The sequence below is a fragment of the Fukomys damarensis genome, unplaced genomic scaffold (genome assembly GCF_012274545.1).
Source record: "Fukomys damarensis isolate Sample0158 unplaced genomic scaffold, DMR_v1.0_HiC HiC_scaffold_6, whole genome shotgun sequence".
Lineage (NCBI taxonomy): Eukaryota > Metazoa > Chordata > Mammalia > Rodentia > Bathyergidae > Fukomys > Fukomys damarensis.
Genome location: NW_022900918.1, coordinates 35380956 through 35400926, shown reverse-complemented (window position 1 = coordinate 35400926; position 19971 = coordinate 35380956).

Genomic DNA, 19971 nt, shown 5'->3' with positions numbered 1-19971 from the left:
TGAGCAGCAATTGATATGCTATTTAATCCTCAGTGATATTTTCTTATGTTCTTCTCTGGGTCTGTAATTAATACATCTATTTTAGTCACATACTTGTCCCTGGGACAAATACCCAACACTCATCACTTAGAAGAGGAGAGGTTTATTTTGGCTCACAGTTTCAGTCCATGGTTGGCAGGTTCGAATGCAAAAATGGCATGGTGGAGAGGCCTGGCAGGGAGGAAAACTAGTGATGTCACTGTGTCCATGAAGCAGCTAGCGAAGGAAGGAGCTGGGGAGAAAGATGGTCTCTTCTGGGTCATGGCAACCCCCATTACCCACCTCTTCTTACTTGATTTCTCTTCTTAGAAACACATCAGTTATGAACTTACCAGTGATGATTATGGTGCCTCCATGTCCTGAGATAGAGGAGGAGCCTGAAACCTCTGTTTTTTCCCTTGCTGGAGATAGAGGGTATGGCTTGGCTAGAGGCTGTCAAGCCCTTCTTTACCTACTTCTCTTCAGCCTCTCATCTCCAGTGGACTGGGACAGCTGGCTTCCATGTAGTTATTTAGTAGCCACTCTCTTCCAGGCCAGTCCAACGTGAGTGTGGCTTGGCTGTCAGCATCAGCACCCCTCTCCATTCCCACCAGTTCAGATGCAGCTGCCACCTCTTTGAAGAAGTCGGTAGGCAAACTACCACCTGACATGGCTAAGAGAAGAGAGGGATGGATTTGGGCTGATTAGTAACATTCTCAACTTCCCTGAATCCCAGTTAGCTGTGATGAACACAGCTAGACTTCCTGAAGATTCCCTGGTTGCAGCCCCACCATTTTTTCCCAGAGATGTGGCAGCTGTCAGTCAAACAGCTCAAGTAGCCCTGCCCTGCACTGAATCTCTTTCATGACAGCTGTAGTTGTCCTAGAGCCCTACATCCTCTTGTCCCAATGTCAGGTTTACACTTGGACCAATCAGTAGGCCTAAATTCGAGCCAATTCTGGACCTGCATGTGGACCAATCATAGGCTTGCAGCTGCTACATAAGGGGCACTCCCCACACACTGCTGGGGTAGGTCTAGGAGGGATTACAGTATACTGAACTCACTGTGCTACAGCACAGATCTTGTAAAATAGAGACTTGCTGCCCTGTATGGTCATGTAGATCTGTAATTCCAGTACTTGGGAAGCTGAGGCAGGGGGATTGTTGTGAGTTTGAGGCCAGTCTGAACTATACAATGAGTCCCTGTCTCAAAAAATCAAAATAAATAAGGAAGACTTGGTTTGGTCAGTCTGTAAATTTGTGATAAATCTGTGATTTATTTCTTGGGTCATATGGCCTCTGAAGGTACCGTGAATCTACTCAGTATTCTTATGTGTAATGCAGACAGAGTGACAGCTAAAGAAAGAGAAATAAACACTAGTGGCTGTTAGCCCTGAAAAACTCCAGAGACCAGCATCAAACAAAGGCCAGCAACAGAAACCAACACCTGAGGGTTCACCTATGGTGCCTGGCACATATTGGTGGTGGCTGGTGGTGGCAGTGGCCAGCAGCTGCTTGTCACCTGTTTGTATCCAGCATTACTTGGCATTACCTGGTGGCCTCAGACCCTCTAGCAGATCAGCACTTTGCCAGTTCATGACTTCTACCTGAACTGAGCCAAAGAACCCTCAGTTCACTGGCAACAATCCAACCACCTTCCAAACACATGAGACTTTGGGGGGCACCCCAGATCTCAACTATAACAACATCAAATAAAAATAAAAACTAGTAAAACATGTATTGGAAATCTAGGGCAGACATAAGAGAAACATGTCCTAAGAGAGAAGGGCGTGTAAGGTATGAACTGGGTAGATCTATGGAAAAGGAACCAGAGTTTTCTACCTATCACAGCAGAGCAGCTTGCATTGGACCAATCCTCTGCCAACAAAAATGATAAGGGTTGGACAGAACTGAAGCAAAAAACAAAACAATAAAGGGACCAGAGAACCATTAGAGTGAATGAAGCTTGAAAAGAGTATATTCTTGAAAGAATGAAACCCACCTTAGCATAGCTTTGTCCAGGGACACTTGCTAGTTAGTTCACCATGCTACGTGTAGGTACAGCTCAAACCATTGTTTCTCTAGCTGAGGCAGCATAGATAGGAGTTCAGTACAGTCAGAGCAAGAAACTGAAAGACAAAAATTGCAGACAGATGAAAGCCACAGAAGAAAGAACAACAAAATCTGCATAAAAATTGTCTGTTAGTCATGAATGACATCTGAGACACTGAAATACAGGGCAAGACTGCAAACCAAACCAAAACTAAAACCAGTGTGATGCATTGTCTGGAAGGCCAACTAGATAGACATAAATATTAAACATTAGCATTGTGCTGCTGAAGCAGACGTTGCAGTTTAAGTTCCAGAAATGTTGAGGAAAGAGGTGTAAAAAATTTTAGGCTTTTAGTTATGACAACAGAAAAGCCATACCCTTGACAGGATAAAAATGATTTAAGGGTATTCTGTCTGCCTGCCAGAATAAAAAAAAATCCTTTTTTCAGGAATACACCAGTATTTAGAGTCCTTCCAAATTTCCACAAAAAATGTAGCATCTGATGAAAAAATACAAAGCTTATCATAAAACAGTAAAATTGAATGGAATCCAAGAAAAATAATAGATTATAGCAGCAGATCTATGGATAAATCACTTAATAAAGTTTTCAGACAGGAACTTTAAAATAACTATGATTAATATGTTCAATAGAGCAGAGGATACAAAATTTCAACAGACCTGGTGCTCATAAAAAAGCATAAAACTAGGGGCTGGGGATTTAGCTCAGTGGTTCTGCTGCCTGCCTCGCAAGTACAAACACCTGAGTTTGATCCCCAGTGCCAAAAAAAAAAAAAAAAAAAAAACCAAAAACAAAAAACTGAAATTCTATAACTGAAACATAAAATAACTGAAATTAAATTTTCAATAGGATGTGACTAATAGCAGTGTGGAACAGTTGGAAAGGATTTGTAAATTGGAAGACAGGTCAGTAGAAAGTTACCATAATGATATAAAAGAGAAACAAGGTTGGAAAATATAGAAAGAGTTTAAAAGACATAGGAGAAATTGTGAAAAGGAGTAGCAAATGTGTGTTCACAGACCTAGATGAAAAGTAGAAAGTTGGTGAAATAGAAGCATTACTAAAAATATTTGTAGAGAGTTTTCTAGATACATTGAGATACTACATATGGGTTTATATAGCCTGAGACAAATACATAAGTGAAAATTACATGTATTCACATCACAGTCAACGTGTAAAAAACAAAACAATGAAGACTGGCGTGGTGACACATGCCTGCAATCCCAGCTCTCGGGAGGCTGAGGCAGGAGGATCACTGTGAGTTCAAGACCAGCCTGGGCTACACAGTGAGTTCCAGAGCAGTCTGAACTACATAGTGAGACACTGTCTCAAAAAACAACAACAACAAAAACCAAAAAACAAACAAACGAACAAAACAATGAAAAAAATGTGAAATCCATCACAGAAAATAAAACCCATTAGTTTTTTTTTTTCAGCTTTAATTGAGTTTATTGGTACATTTTAGGGATACAGTACAGTTATTCATTGTTGTATTAGTTTTTTTTTTTCAGCTTTAATTGAGTTTATTGGTACATTTTAGGGATACAGTACAGTTACATTCATTGTTGGGATCTTGTACCTCTACGTGACAAGTCTTGATTCTCATTTTTTCCCCTTACCTCTGCCCTCCCTTCACCCCCTTCTCCCCTCCCCATCTACTAGGGAAGGTGGGATGGGTAAGGGAAGAGTAAAAAGGGAAAAGAAAAAAATGTGAGATAATGAAAAGATGAAAATAAAACCCATTAGTTTTAAGGGAACAAAATAAGAGCACTGCTGACTTGTGAAAGAAAGTATGGAAGATAAAGCAACAGTAGTGCCACATTTAAAGTATTGAAAGAGAAACTCCACCTAGAATTCTATTCCTATCCAAAATATTCTTTAAAAGTAAATGTGAAATAAAGGAATTTTCAAACAAAAAATTTAAAGGCCAGTACAGAAATAACAAAGAACACCGAAAATCCTAAATCAACCTTGATTATAACTACAATGCGTAGTACAAACATATGTAAAGGCAAACTTTATATTAAAATTATCACAAAGATAAAGAGTTAAATAGATTGAAACTGTTAAATAAGTTTCTTGCTCTATGGGGGAAATAGCAAATCGCTGAAAATCAGGATTGACTTCTAAAACATTCAAAAATGAGTTTTAACTCGATCTGGGTTTATATTGGTCAGCTATAGAGAGGCTTAGACTTTCATGCTCATGCACCTACATACCCGTACAATGCCTCCATGCGCAGAGAAAACCACCTCTCAAAGAGGGAATGGAGAAGTACATTGTGTTTGGTTGTGTACTGTTTAATCTAAAAATTATGAAGAAAATATTTAAGGAGATATTTTAGGAAATCTTTTGGGATCTTCTGCATTTTTCAAAGAAGAGTTTCACATAACTGTTAAAGATTAGTACTGTAGCAGTGAACAATAACCTAGCTGTTAGGTAAAAAATAAAAAGTTTACTGACATTCTGAAACAGGAGCCTGGTTTCCTCAATAGCTCTGTTCTAAAGAAAAATACATATCACACATGTCTGTACTCATTTCTATAGAAATTATCATTTCTATGATCACTGGAATCACGGATTATCTTTCTGAAAATACTATGAATTATCCGTTTTCAATTTGTAAAATTGTAAAAATAGAAGGACATTTAACGATCTTGTGTTCTTTTCCAGTTCTCGTTGGTTGAATGATGGAAGAATTTTACATAGTTTTACTAAACTCTTAACTCCAATTCAGTATTTACTTAAAAGAAAACAAATCCTTGATAAATATTTAATACCAAAGACAAAAATAACAGTGACTTGTTTTTTCTCACTAATTTTACACTGCATATGAATGAATTATATTTGAATTTCCAAGTAAAGGAAAAGCTGGTGTAATCCAAATGGACAGAAACAAGAATTTATGTTTAAATTAAAACTTTTTACAACTAAAACCAACAGTAATGATTTTGTACATTTTTTAATAAAAGCATATACAAAATATTTTAATTCCCACCAAAATAATAGTACAAATTGACTTCCAAGCAAGCCCATACGAAGAAACATAAGGATGTGTTGTTGAAATTCATCAATTTGGAATTACCTTATAATTTATACAACACTCTTGAAATATATTTTAACATTGTGTTGACTTAGAATTTAGTGAATTTGCTTAACTTGAAAGTCATAATTTTGAAACTGAGATGGTTTTGTTTCAAAATCCAATCCAATTTATTAAATATTCCAACCAGTTTTGTCAATGTGAATGAAAATATAAAAGAAAATTTTTTAGTCAGTTTGAATACAGGAAAAGTTTTAAGTATATTTTGAGCATATAGGGTATATGAATCTATTTTTCAGCTGCACACAATTAAATCAATATACATCAAACAATGTAGTTGAAAAAACAAGTATAAAATACCACGGAGAAATTTTCTTAGAGGATTGGGACTGGAATGCACAAGAGTTCATTTACACCAGAGGAAAAACAAAATATTTCTGCCCAGGAATTGTACAAAAATAATTGTGGAGCACACACTAGTAAGCTGCCAGGTGAACAGGCAGGTGCAGCATCCAAAGAGGAAAACCAAAAAGATGCCAGCTGTGCCCCACAAGAAAGGACAGGAAAATGAATCGCATGTGCTATCAGTGTGAATGATACTTGTGTAAAGAACACGCAGTTTTTACGTGTGAAGACTACCTTGGATGTGACAATTAGAGCAAAGTTATGTCTTTGGTAGACTTTTGTTTATATTTACATTGTAGTTCACATGGGTTTTTATTTCTAATATTATCGTTTAGATTTTGTAAGCAAGTAAACAGTGGATGTGAAAATGTTGATGTCACTTCTAAGCACTCATTACATATGTGATGCTTTATTGATACCTTATTTTCCCCATAAGTGCACATTTTTCAGTATGGTGGGAAGCTCCTGACAAAACAGGAAGAGAAGCGAGATGACGAGAATGGCCTGTCCGTAGGAAGAGACGGCTATGCACATGTACTGTCAGAGTAAGCGAGACACGTGCGTGGAACAGGCAGCTGTCATGTGTGAAGACTGCCTTGGGTGTGACAGTGCAATCAAGAGTATTTTTGTTGTAGAGTTCTATTGGTATTTTCACTGTAGTTCATATAGGAATTTATTTCTGATGTTATCTTTTAGATTTTATAAGCAAGCACACAGCAGACGTGAACATGTTCATGTTCTAAATGCACAATACATATTAAGAATTTTACACTTTATTATTTTATGTTCCTGCTAAGTATACATTGTATAATATAATACAATACAGTATAATTTAATCCTGAAAAAATAGCAAGACCAGGGAGATGTCAAGCACATCCTATGAAAAAGGCCAAGAAAATAAAGCACACATACTGTCAGTGTAAGTCATAAGTGTGTATGGAACGTGCTGTTGTCATGTGTGAAGACTGCCTCAGGTGTGATGATTGAAGTAAAGACTTTTTTTTTTTGTAGAATGTTATTGGTATTTTCATTGTAGTTCATATGGGAATTTATTTTTGTTCTTTTTTTAGACTATACATCAAAAATGGTTGATGTTAAAAATTTTAATGCTTTTTATGAATGCGAATTAAATGTTAAAATGTAAAAAAATTTTTAATTGGGATGTAGGGTAAGTGTAGCAAAAATATGAAACTTTAAAGATGGTACCAAAATAATTAAAAATATATCATTAATAACAGCATTAATTAAATGTTGAAATGATAATATTTTAGATATGCTGGTTCAAATAAAATGTTATTGAAATTAATTTCATCTGTATTAAAATTTTAAAATTACATATGTTGTTTACATTATAAATTCTATTGGACAGTGCTGATATAGGTAATTTTTATGACAATCTTAAAGGATTAAAGCTAATTGAGTTTCAGAGATCATCCCATCCACTGTACAGTATACTATTCTCTTCAGTGTTCATGGAAACGTTACCAAAACAGTACATATTCGAGAGCAAAAAGCTATTGTCAATAAATTTCAAAGAATTTGATTACATAAAGATTTTTCACGGGCCGGGGATTTAGCTCAGCAGTTTGGTGGCCTGCCTTGCAAGCGCAAAGGACCCGAGTTCAGTCCCTGGTACAAAAAAAAAAAGAAAGAAAAAAGATTTTTCACTAAGCACAGTGGAATAAAACTACAAATTAGTACTGGAATAAAAATTTAAAATCCTCATATGCTTGACTATTAACTAATATACACATAAAAAACCAGTGGGTCAAAGAGGAAATCACAATATAAATTAGAAAATATTTTTAACTGAATAAAAATAATGCCATCAAAGTTTTTAAGCAGCTCTTAAGGGGGAATTTATGGATGGACATGAATATATTAGAAAAGTCAAAGGTTAAGAATTTTTCTCAGGAAGCTAGAAAGACACCAAGTCAAACCCAAACAAAGGTGAATGGATATAACCGAGCAAATCAAACAGAATTAAAATTAGATGACCATATATACAACCAACAAATCATAAATTGATTTTAAAAAATAGATTAATAAAATTAGTAATCCTTGTTAAGGATGATTTCTCAAAATAAAACTTAAATGATATTAAAAATATGAAATGGACATCATTATAGATCCTACAGACAATAAAACCACAAGTGCATATTTTTAAATAACTATGCCAGTTTATTTAGATATTATGGGAAAATCCCTTGAAAAACACAACAAAACAGACATAATAAGAAATACAAAAATCTAAAGCATTCATAATTATGAAGAAATTAAATCTGTAATTATACAATGTATACATGTATCTATATATCTTATGGTACTTGATAAATATGTATAATTTTTATATCTTATGCATCAGCTAAAAATAAATTGAAAGAAACCTTTCCATAAAGAGAAGTATGAGTTCAGATAAATATATTGGTGAATTCTAATCATGTAAAATAAACGTTACACAACTTTTTCATGGAAGAAAAAGTTCAGTTTCTAATTTAACATAATACCATAAAATTAATGATTGAAAGATGGTACTTCACTAAAAATTAAGAACTTCCCATAGTTTAGGTGCACCCTTAGAAAACTGAAAAGGCAATTCACGAGGCAAGAGGGCATATTCATGCGTGAAACAAAAGTTGTTTACTGAGTAATGGACTCTTACACATCATTAAGTAAAAGCTATTTGGGCATGTGGTGCGTGCCTGTAATCTCAGCACTCAGAGAGGCTGAGACAAGAGGATTGCTGTGGATTTGAGGCCAGCCTGAATTGTCTCAAAAAAAAAAAAAAAGGAAAAATGATAGAAATCTTGATAAAACGTAGTCAAATAATTTGAAAATGCACCTCAGAAAAAGGATATGCAAAGGGCTGACAAGCATATGGAAACGTAATAAACATGATTATTTATCAAGGAAATACAAAATTAAAATATGATAAAGGACCACGATATCCAAATGCCTAAAATAAATGAGAAAAATGCCAGCGCCAGTACTGATACGAGAATGGAGACATAGTATCTCTTGCACGATGCTGGTGGGAGTCTCAATTTTCCGTCATTTTGAAAAACTGGTAGAACTTATTAAGGCTGACTGTATGGCTCAACCTGCCCTGTAGGTATTTACCCAAGAAAGATAGGTTACCATGTCCACCTAGATATGAGCAAGGATGTTTATAATCTCGATACGGAGACTAACCTAGACTTTATCAACAACAGAGCTGGTAAACAAATTCTGATATATCCAACAGTCGATGGAACGCAGACACAGAAATCATAAAACACTGTCACATGTAGCAACATGTAGAGATCGTGGTGAGGAAATGAGAATGTAGTTTGCTGAGGAGGGCGTGAGAGTAAGTTTGCTGGACAGGTGCCTTACAGAGCAGGTGGTGCACTACACCATTCTGTATCGTGATGGTGGATGCCCAATATAGACATTTATAGAACATCATTGTACAGATGGAAGAACATTTATTTTTTCTGTGTATGTTATACTCCAATTAAGGAAAAAGACAAGGATCGTAACCATGCAAATTGTGGAGACAGAAGAGGTAAAGAATGCCTACCAAACATGTTCATTCCCAGTTTCCTCCATTTATATAGTTAGTCCTCATATGGCTTTTCCAATTTTAGTATTTATTCCCCTCCATTAAGTGCTCCTTGAATTCAAGTGCCTTTCTCATTAAATGATATTTTGGCCCAGTTTTTCTCCCCTAGAGCTCTTTCCAACTATGGTTTCTTGGGCTGTAAAAGAAATCTACCATGTTCTGCCTTCTCCATTTCTTGATTTCCTTTATCTTCAGCTTTCCCAAAATGGGGTCTCAAGTTCCAAGCCTGCTCACATCCTCCATCTGCTTCCCATATTCAGGGAACCCGTGGCTCAGAGACTCAGCAGGGTAACATAAAGAGAGTAGTGAGGCCCCTTGTGAGATATTCTTGCGGTGTTGTTTACCAGCTAGGATTTTGCTGGTATTCCTCCCAATCCCTTTGAAGCTCTGTTTCCTGTTATAAAATAGCTCTCCGTTTCACTGAAATACTGTGAAGCATCACAACTTAATACAGAACATGCACTAAGTGCTCAGTAAGTTTTAGTTCTTGTTACCTAACATTGTGAGGTAGACTTTAATGTCCAGGAGATTGAGCTGAGGATATCCACTAAGTAGATCCAAGACATATAGTTTGAGTGATTCATATGTTGGGTTAAGGGATTTTCATGGGTCCCCTGTGACACAGACCATGATGCTCCAGATTAAAAAGTAAAGTCACAGCTGAGTGTGCTGGTGCACACCTGTAATCCCAGCACTTGGGAGGCTGAGGCAGGAGGATCACTGAGAGTTCGAGACCAGCCTGGGCTACATAGTGAGTTCCAGGTCAGACTCAACTACATAGTGAGACCCTGTCTCAAAAAAACAAAAACAAACAAAAAAATGTAAAGTCACAAGTCTAGCCTGTCTGTAATAATGACTGGGATTTTCCAGATGGTATCTTGACAGTGCTCCTTAGTAAAATCATCTTGGGCCTACCTGGGTAATTTCTTTTGAAGTCATCTTGATCAGATCAAAAGACAGATATTGGGAAGACTGTGTTGTTTCTTTGTGAAAGGGAATATCCTGTCCCTTGATTTTGTGTTACACTGTGTAACATAGGTCCCTAAGCAGAACTGTGGCTGTGCACCATGAACAGTGTACTTAATGGGTGTGCATTGTTAGGCATATTACTAATTTGCATATATGTAAAAATGGAGGTTATAAGAGTACCTACCTTTTAAAGTTCTAATGAGAATGCCTGAATTGGTAAGAGTTGTCTCAAGGATAAAATCAATCAATCAATCTATCTATCTATCTATCATCTATCTATCCATTTAACTGGGATTTAATAGGTGGGCTTGCCAGGATCAGAGTCTACAATAACTCTCTACACAATGGAAAGTGGGAGGATACAGTAGTTGCTCATGAAGCTGAAAGCTGCAAAACAAAGAGGGGTCAAGGTTGCAGCACCAGTCCGGGACTGATCCCTGGGAGCTCTCTGGAGTCACTAGTATTAGTTTGGATTGCACAGCTGAAGAAACTGGAGCCTGATGTCTACAGGTGTCAGCAACAGTGAAAGACACACCAGCTCAGGCCGAAAGAAGCTTCCAAAATATGTGCAAATGTCTTTTCTTACCCATTTATTTCACAAGTCCACTGGCTGGTGGCACCCCAAATCAGGATAGGTCCTCCTCCCTCAGTTTCCTGACCCACATGCCAGTCATCTTTGGAAACACCCAGAGATGCACCCGGAAGGGTGCTTTACCAATCTCCGAGGGCCTCACAACAGTGACAATGGGTAACACAAATGGAGGCCTCGCTAAATCTGTCGCCATCACTGTTGTCAGTGTTATCATCACAACTGGTAGTAGTAACACTGACCTTTCAGTTTCTTTGCTCTGTGCCCTGAGAGTCTAGGCCCCCAAGATTGTATCGCCTGGGCTCCCCTGTTGTTTGAGTTCTAGTGGTGTTTGGCAATGGGAGGTGGTGGCTGAAGAAGAGTGGGAAGAAGAAGAGCAATCAGAGCATTTCTTCTGCATGTCCTCCTCTCTGGTCCTTCACTTTGCTCCTTTCTTTGGCCCATACAGTGCAAGACACTAGCCTTTCCGCTACTCTGGCTTTCTCAGAAATATGCCCTCTCTTTTCCTATTCAAGAGTGATGGGAATGTTTCCTCACTGCTCACTAACATCTCTTGTTACTTTCTTTAACCCTGCCCATATTGCTAGGAATAATTTCTTCAGTTGATTCTCATTGGTTAAATGCTTTTGTATGGAACTGACTTCTTACTGAGATTTTTATGAAAATAGAGCAAACAAACAAACAACCAAAAAACAAACCCTAATCTGATGTCCTTTTCACTGCACTCTTCAGATTCAGCCATGAATATATGAAAAATAAACCACAATTAATCATTTTCAAACTTCATACTGTATTCAAAAATCGTTGTTCCTTCTGAACCATTGAACCTTCTGAATCTGCCTTCCTTGACCCAGCTCACATGTGTGAATAGTTCTTTCAGAGTGGGGGGGGCTTTCCTTGGCCCTTGGATATTTCTCATGGGAATCCTTGGCCCTGGGTACATAGATGGAAGGTCATGAATCTAGAACTCTGTAAACCAGGGGTGGGAGGCAGGGTAGGATGTATCCTCTGGAAGGACCAGTTAGACGTATGACTGTTTTTCTGGGTTGACCAATCAGTAAAGGAGCACCTTCTGTGCTATCCAATTGGAAAAATGTACTGTCCCTGGAAGACTAATGAGAAAAAGGCAGTCCCTGTGGAGAACCAATTATAAAAAAGTTGCCCTTTGTAGTGTGGGCTAGTGGGGACCCTGGCAGAACACTGGCCTGGAAAATAGAGGCAGGCTTCATTTTTATCCTAAGAGATAGTGGGTGAGCTGCTGCAGTTGAGGTTTCAATGTCCAGGAGTTAAATGGGAGTATTTTGGAGCAAACAGTGGAGGAAATAAAACAGAAACATTATTGGTGGATTTTCAAATTTCAACTTTTTTTCCCCAAATTCTACTTCATATTTGGTTCTTGCTGCTGCTAGTAGTCATGCTGTGATTTGGTAAAGACGGTACAAGTTTTATTAGAAAAGTATGTTAAATAACGTTAATACTATTCTACATGTCTCTGCAAGGGGCATCATGACTTTTATCTCCCACTGCTTGCAAATGCTTGAAAACCTTATTCTAAAATATTAGTTCCATGGGATAATATTAGACTCAATTCACTAATGAATTTTTAAAACAGATACATCCAAAAACCTAGGAATGGGACTGGGATTTAGCGCAGTGGTGCCACCGCCTGCCTTGCAAGCATGAGGTCCCATACCAAAAACAAACAAGCAAACCGTAAACCAAAAACCTAGGAATACCTGTATAAATCATTACTTACTTTGAAAGACAAAATAAAAACAAAAATATGTTGATGTCTGTTGAGATTTGAGGAATTAGTATTGACTACAGGACAATGATTGCTATTAAGATTAAAATGTAAGCTTTTGCATATTTTATTCCCATATACTTTCATTAAAGAGAGCCAAACCAATAATTTGGATATGCTTGACTTTAATTTAAGTAAAAATAAAATGCTTATCTACATTTATTTAAAATATATTTATCTTAAAAATTAAAACTAAGTTACTGCTAAGTAGTGGCTATGCTGAACAATTTACATCTGCGTGTATTCTATTATTTATCTGATTCAGACAAGTAATAAAGTAAAAGTACATTATTGTCCAGATGCCAATAATGCATTAATCCAAATCAATATTTAAACAAAACATTTTAAAACATTTTCACATCTTCATAGAGAGCAATTATATTATGTGTACTTAAATCTAAAATACGATATATGATCATAAGTATGTCTCTTGACATAAAGCAGGATTTATTTCTCATAATATTATCTTCAGAGTTTAAATTTACATGGAAATTAAATATTCAAGGTATGGATAAATATATACACATCTGAGATTATTATGGTATTGTACTAAGTAAGATAAATAACCTTAATTTTTTGACCTTTAGAAACTTATGGCCTAACAGACTTGTGCTATTTATTCTTTGGAAAATAAATTCTAAGTTGGCATTTCTCTTTTTTTTTTTGTAACCTAAATGTTATACTATATGACACATTTTTGGGCTGAAATTTTCACAGTAATATTAATAGATTACTTTGTAAATGACACATTTTAACTTTATGACAAAAATTTCAATTTATCAATCTAGTAATTATGGGAGAGTTGAATTTGATTTTTAGAGTCTTTTTGAGGAAATCTAAGAAATAAATCCAACTAATCTATTTTTACTCAAATCAAAGTGAAATGTGCTATTGATTGAACTGAGTTCTGTCCAGAAAATGGCCTGTGAGAAGGAAGCTCAGATTGAGGTGCTCAGTAAACACTTCTAAAATGAATTAATCTTGTTTGTATGTTTACAGTTTGGGATAAAACATGTGGATACTGGATTGAGGGCCCCACTGTCAGAGCAGGTGTCTAGGCATCAAAGTGAACACAGACTCCAAGCAAATTGTTTATTTCTAAGATGCCACATGGCTCAGAACCTAGGCAGAGAAAACACTGTATATCTATCTGGCATCTGTCAGGAAAACTGAAACCATTTGATGTTTTCCGGTCTCCAGTGGTTTAATACAGGAATTAAGGAGTTAGCCTTGTTGGAAAAGTCGAGAAGTGAAAGTTAGGGATTCTAATATCCGTGATCTCAACTTGAAGCCCTGAAAATGGATGATGTTAAGAGTTGTTGGAGGAGCAGCTGGGATTCTTGGGAATTTCAGTGCATGGCAGCAAAGTGAGAGCTCTTCAAGACATGCCAGGGATCTAACATGAATCTAACATCTGTGGACAGCTGCATTCGGAGTGTAAGGGCCTCTTCTCTGTGGTCATCCACATTTCATCTGAGGGCTTCTGGCTGTAGAGGACTAACCTGTGACTGGACAGCAGCTGAGGACATTTATTCATGGCTACCTCTTCTGAGCTTGGCATGGGGGTTGGTGACACCGAGCTGACCACAGAAAATTCATCATGCAGAGGAACATTCCCCTTCTAACTGGGCACACAGTCAATAATGTCATCCTTATTTCTTGGTTGTACAAATCTTACAAACTAGTATCAAGGGTAAATAACAGTCTGACATTTGGAGTACATAACTCTCCTCTTAAATCAAAAAGGCCAGTAGCCAGATCTCTCCAATGAATGTATAAAGAGAGATCCAAAACTGTCCTACTCAGTAGCATAGAAATTAAAGAATTGGCATTCATGTACAGGACATGTGGTCTCCCCTTCACCTACTTCAAATTACAGACAACTATGATTTTTCAACTGGAGGCTTAACTAACTCTACCATACTAGCTTAACTATAACTAACATTTAGTTTAGTGGGGAGAAAGGAAAGTGTAGTCTAAAATAGTTGGTAAAAAGTTATTGGTTTGATGTATTTGTTAGTCAAGATATTTAGAAATTTAAATTGCATTAAAAGCTGAACACTCTTATTAATAGAAGGGTTATGAAGGTCTAGGGGCATTGATGTGGAGGGCCATGTGGCATAGGTCCTCCTATAGTTTAGGGCCATTCATACTGGACAAAGGTTAACTCCCTCCTGCCTCAGAGGACCAAGATGGCTCCTCTGAATTTTTGTTGGCTGGTCACAGAACTGGGACTAGATTGTCAGCCATATCTCTGTGGGCTAAGATAACTCATTTCAGTGAGAAATGAAGCCTCGTGACACAGTTCCAAGAGAACTCATATTTCTAAGGACTCAAGAGAATTCACCTGCTCTGGCCTGTATCACGTGGCAGGCTTTTCTCTGTTTTATCATTATACTCTGCACATAAAGGGAAAAAGGGGAGATTTTTTTCTTAGATCATTTCTACTATTTTGGGGTTGAAAGAGATGGTAATTGTGCTTCTTCCTTTGCACTTCTAAGTTCAGATTCAGTTAAGAAAAATGGCTGCATGCATTAGAAAGACGGAAAGAAAACCATTGGTTGTACTACTGATATTGTTTGGGGGAAGAAAATTTGACCTGCAGAAAATACTTGGTCTCCCTAAATAATTGCTCCACGTCTTGAAATGGTTGGACTGTCCAATAAATGGTTTGGATCTAGAGAATGGGCACATGGGTAGCACCTCTGCTTTCCTTACTCATCTGGTGTGGGTCTGATTTCCATGAGATAACAAAGATGCTAGTGCAAGCTGTTTATTTGGGTGGTCAAGGGGAGCCAGGAAAGAGAAGAGAGCCAGTAATGTGGTGATAAACCAACCACCCGATGGGAGATTGTGTCTTAATCCCACAGGGAAAGCTAGGAAACGATGTAACACATATGCTTCATTATTCTCCCTCCCAATAGGCAGGAGAGCTAGAGTATTTAGTGGCTGGGAAATTCGCCTAGGAAGTATTAACTCCCAGGCTTCCATGTGAATACACAAAACGGAGGAAACTTCTGTGGTTTAGACAGAAATCCCCCAGGCTCAGAGATGGAGTTATTGGCAGCTGGAGCTTAACCAGAAGACACTGATACGAAGCGGGATGGGTTGGGGACGTGGCTGTTGTCTGCTCTAAACCTTGCAAAATGTTCAGAGAGGTTGGTCGCCAGATTTGCCTCTAGAATAAATGCCGTGGGCTCTAAGCCTGACCCAGTGCATCTGTGTGGAGGAGAGAAAGCAGAGGAACCTAAGCACTTCTTGGAAACAGGCAGATCACAAGGACAAGGGGAGAAGACAGGCTGGACCATGAGAGCCCCTGAGCCATTTCTCCATCCTTGAGGAGTTGGGAGGGACAGAGAGGAGGACCGAGGTACCTTTTCCAGAGTGTTCGCTCCAGGACAGAGGCCCCGACATTTTATGTGTCATGTGTCAATGTAGGAACGTGGGAGAAGAAGAACAGGAAACTGAATAGTAGGACAGGTATGAGAAATTTAGAATTATTTATTCCCTAAACAGCAAATCACTGGCATTGGCAATAGAGAAGGAATAAATGTATAAGCAACAAAAGGCTCTATGTTTTTGAAAGGTTTGCGAGGTAGCCAGAGAGGTCCTTGTATATATGTTCATTTTCTATGTGTGGTTCTTTTATGATTAACTCTTTCAACCACTTTCCTCTCTGCTAGTCAACTCCTTCGGCATGCAAAGCTTTAGTATCATGGTAATGAGCTCTCAACTGCCCTGTGAGCAATGACCAACAAATTCTCATAAAATTCCAGTGGCTCTGCTGTGATCTGAATGCTTGTGCTCCCTCCAATGCTCTTGTTGAGACAGAACACCCAATTTGATAGTGTACGGAGGTGAGTCCTTTAGAAGATAATTAGACGAGGAGGGTTTAGCCCCTATGAATGGAATTAGTACCCAGATAAAGGAGGCCCAGCAGTGTTCTTTGTCTCCTCCTTTCTCTGAGGGCACAGCTAGGTGGCACTGTCCCTGAGAAGATAAGGCCTTATGAGATCCTGAATCATCTGGTACCTCGATCCTGGACTTTTCAGCCTCCAGAACTGAGACAAATAAGTTTCTGGTGTTTATAAGTTTCCCAGTTTATGGTGTTTTGTTACACTAGTGCACACGGACCAAGACAGGCTCACAGGAGAGAAAAGTTCTTTTTATGTCTTCTAACAAGGCAGAGGCAAGCAGGCAGACTGGGATAGGCGGGAGGCTCTGTCCAAGGTCCTGGGCTTTTTCTTTCTTGGATGACTCTGTCCTTGCTGCCTTAGCTACTCAGGCCCTGACTTTCCAGCTCCCAGGAAGAAAGGAAGAGAGGCTGAAGGCAAGCCACTTCTGAAGAATGTGAGGAGGAAATGGAGCTTGTCACTCTGCTTGCCTCTCACTGGTTAGAATGTGATCACATGACCATGCTGAACTATGCTGGAGGCTGGGAACTGTTTTCTACCTGTGCTTTTTTCAAAACTGGAATGGGAGTAGGATTTGATTACTCAAGAGAAGAGTGAAACAGAAGAACAACAATTGGAAACAAATAAAAAAATTATTTATTTATTTATTTTTGTTTTTTTGAGACAGGGTCTCACTATGTAGTTGAGACTGACCTGTAACTCACTATCTAGCCCAGGCTGGTCTCGAACTCACACTGATCCTCCTGCCTCAGCCTCCCAAGTGCTGGGATTATAAGCCTGCACCACCATGCTTGGTCTAGATTAATTTTACATTGATTGTAAGGATTAGGTTTATTTTAGCTGTCTGAAAACAAAAACCTTGCAGATATTTTTTAACCAATGCATCCTACCAAGGCAGATTTGATTTTCAGTTCTTAGCTGTCTTTGTAAATGGTGCTGAGGATTGTAGTTATGGTCTTGTCCATTTGAGGAAAATGCTCTCTCACTGAGCTACCTCTCTAGCCCATTTCTTTCTTTTGGTGAAGTTTTCCTTACCTTGTTTTTATTTATATGCATTTAAAAACTTGCATATCTTTTATATTAGTCTTCACTCATCATATGGTATTGATTTGACTATAGCATGGCAAAGGGTAAATAAACACTTTTAATATCTTCCAAAAATAAATAATGGTCTGGAACTCAAGTGGACGCAAGAAGCATCTCTGAGAGGCGATCTGAGGTAGAGAGGAGCCCCCGCCCCTCCCTCCTGGCTGAACTCTTGGACCATTTTTGGTCTTTGACACTGGAAAACTGGCTCAGTTTTACCACTTGGCATCTGACATGGAGTCTTGTACAGTTACTGATGGAATAGATACTCAATACATTTTAGCTGAATGATTAAAATAGGCTACTCAGAGTCCATCAGGAATGGCAAGACCTTTGGATGAAAAACAACCTAAGTTGGTTTTAGTCATCTTTTCTGGGGGAAATAATTTGTTTTTGTTGTTGGTTTATTAACAGGAACAACAGACAATATAATGTAAATAACAAAGTGCCAGGGATTATACAAAAGAAATGTAGAAATATCAAAGTTTCAAGTATTGTTTTTGAAAAAGGGTTCTTTTAAACAGCATAAAATATGAGGAGCAACTGCCACAGGCCTAGCGTTATAGGCCCTCAAAAGTAATAGTCACAGTTAATTATCTTTTGTCTTAGATCACAGGACAAAGAACAAGTTTTCCACAAATAGGGAGCAAAGTAAGCTATAGCTTTTGGGCAGCCATTAGTTTAAGAGGGATCGAATTCACTTTCACATTGTATAGAGGGGAAATTCAAGAAGAGACTGCTTGAGAAGCACACTGTCCACATCTGGCACATAGAAGATTCAATAATCCCAGCGCCTCTCCTCATATTTTACTCTATTTGTGAAATATTCCAGGGAACTCAGCAAGTATTTTAAAGAAGCAAAGAGACTCATGAATTCAGAAGACCTTGGAGGTGAATATTTTTTATTTTACCATTTCTCTGACATTTGCCTGGTGGTAATACAGTGGGATATTCTGGAACCTCTCAGCAGATCGCAGAATGTTATACAGGCAACATACACTGTTTCTGGTTGATATCAAAATTTATTTTCTAATTATTTGGCAATGCTATCTCAGTTTTCTCTTTTTGAAAAAGAATTCTATTTTTCGTTTTCCAGTTTGCTTCTGTATGGGGTTCATCTGGCATTAATTTCATATAGTCTCTCTCTCTGTCCTTCCCAAACATTTTCAGACTGCAATTAATCTTAGTAATCTCGTTAAGCTACACGATGTGATGCTTTTGACACAAAACATCCATCACTAGTTAGCTTTCCAATTTCTTAACTTTCATAAAATTTACTTGTCTTAAATTCTTTTTTTTATCTTGACCTAAAATTGAATGAAAAGATGAAGAGAGATGATGAAGTTTTAGCTTTTGGAAATCGCTCTTAGCTATGGGAGCACTTTGGTAGTGGGAAAGTTTTTACTACATTTTTTTGATAACAGATAACCAAGAAATTAGTTTTTTTTTTAAAGAAAGTCAGTCTCTTCAGTCAATTCCCAAGTCCATAAATACACACCCCTATTATTTATAAGATAGTTTGATACACCATACTGTAGAGGCAGTGATTTTAATTTTTAATTAACCTGGAGCTTCTAATGCATATTTTACAATTAAAGTTTTTATATTCATTTTCCTGTTAAAATGGAAGCTGGCAGAACCTTAATTCATTTACATAAAGAAAGAATGATCAGTTTGATCTTCTGATGGCAGCTCACAAATATGACAAAATGCTAAATTTATTAATTTTGAGTAGTAGGAACACTGGAGTTAGATACATTATTCATTGTCATAGTTTGTAGTACTTTGTGTGTTCAAGTTTTTCCTCAGTAAAATAAACAGCTATACCCCAATTTCTTTGATTTTTTTAGATGAGTAAAGAGTAGAGCTCTATCTTGATGTGAAGAAGAGAATGTACCTATTTTGCTGTGAGCAAAACATGAGTGTGAGTGATGTGAGAACTAAGGAGGGTGAGCTAGGATTAATTCAGGTGCAGAAACCAGCAGGAATCAGGATGCGACTTAATCGGGGCGATTTCTGTACAAAAGAACTCTCAAGATAATGGGTCACCTGCCCAGCACAGTATCCCTTTTGTCAGGTGCCCGTGCCCCTCCCTGCAGAAGTAGTCTGCCATCCAGATTGTCGTGCTGTCATTTCAACAAGCTGTTTGTAAAAGCACAAACTTGTCAGCTACATAGTTTATAGTTTTCTAACAACACCTTCTGTAGGATTCAGAGAATAAGACGACTTAAGGGGAGAAGCCCGCGTTTTCCTTCGTGTCTGAGTCGCTCTGCTGCTCTGAGAATGGTAAGGTGGCACTGGATCTGGTTGTGTGGAGTGGTACCCAACTCTGGGTTCTTCCCCCCCCCCAGTTGTATTTTCCAAGGTTTCCTCATGGTAATTGTTAATTTTCCACGGAAGTGTGTTAGATTGGCGCTGAGAGCAAGCAGCAGCAGGCCGGATGGGGCTGGCGGAGCGTGTAGAGGGT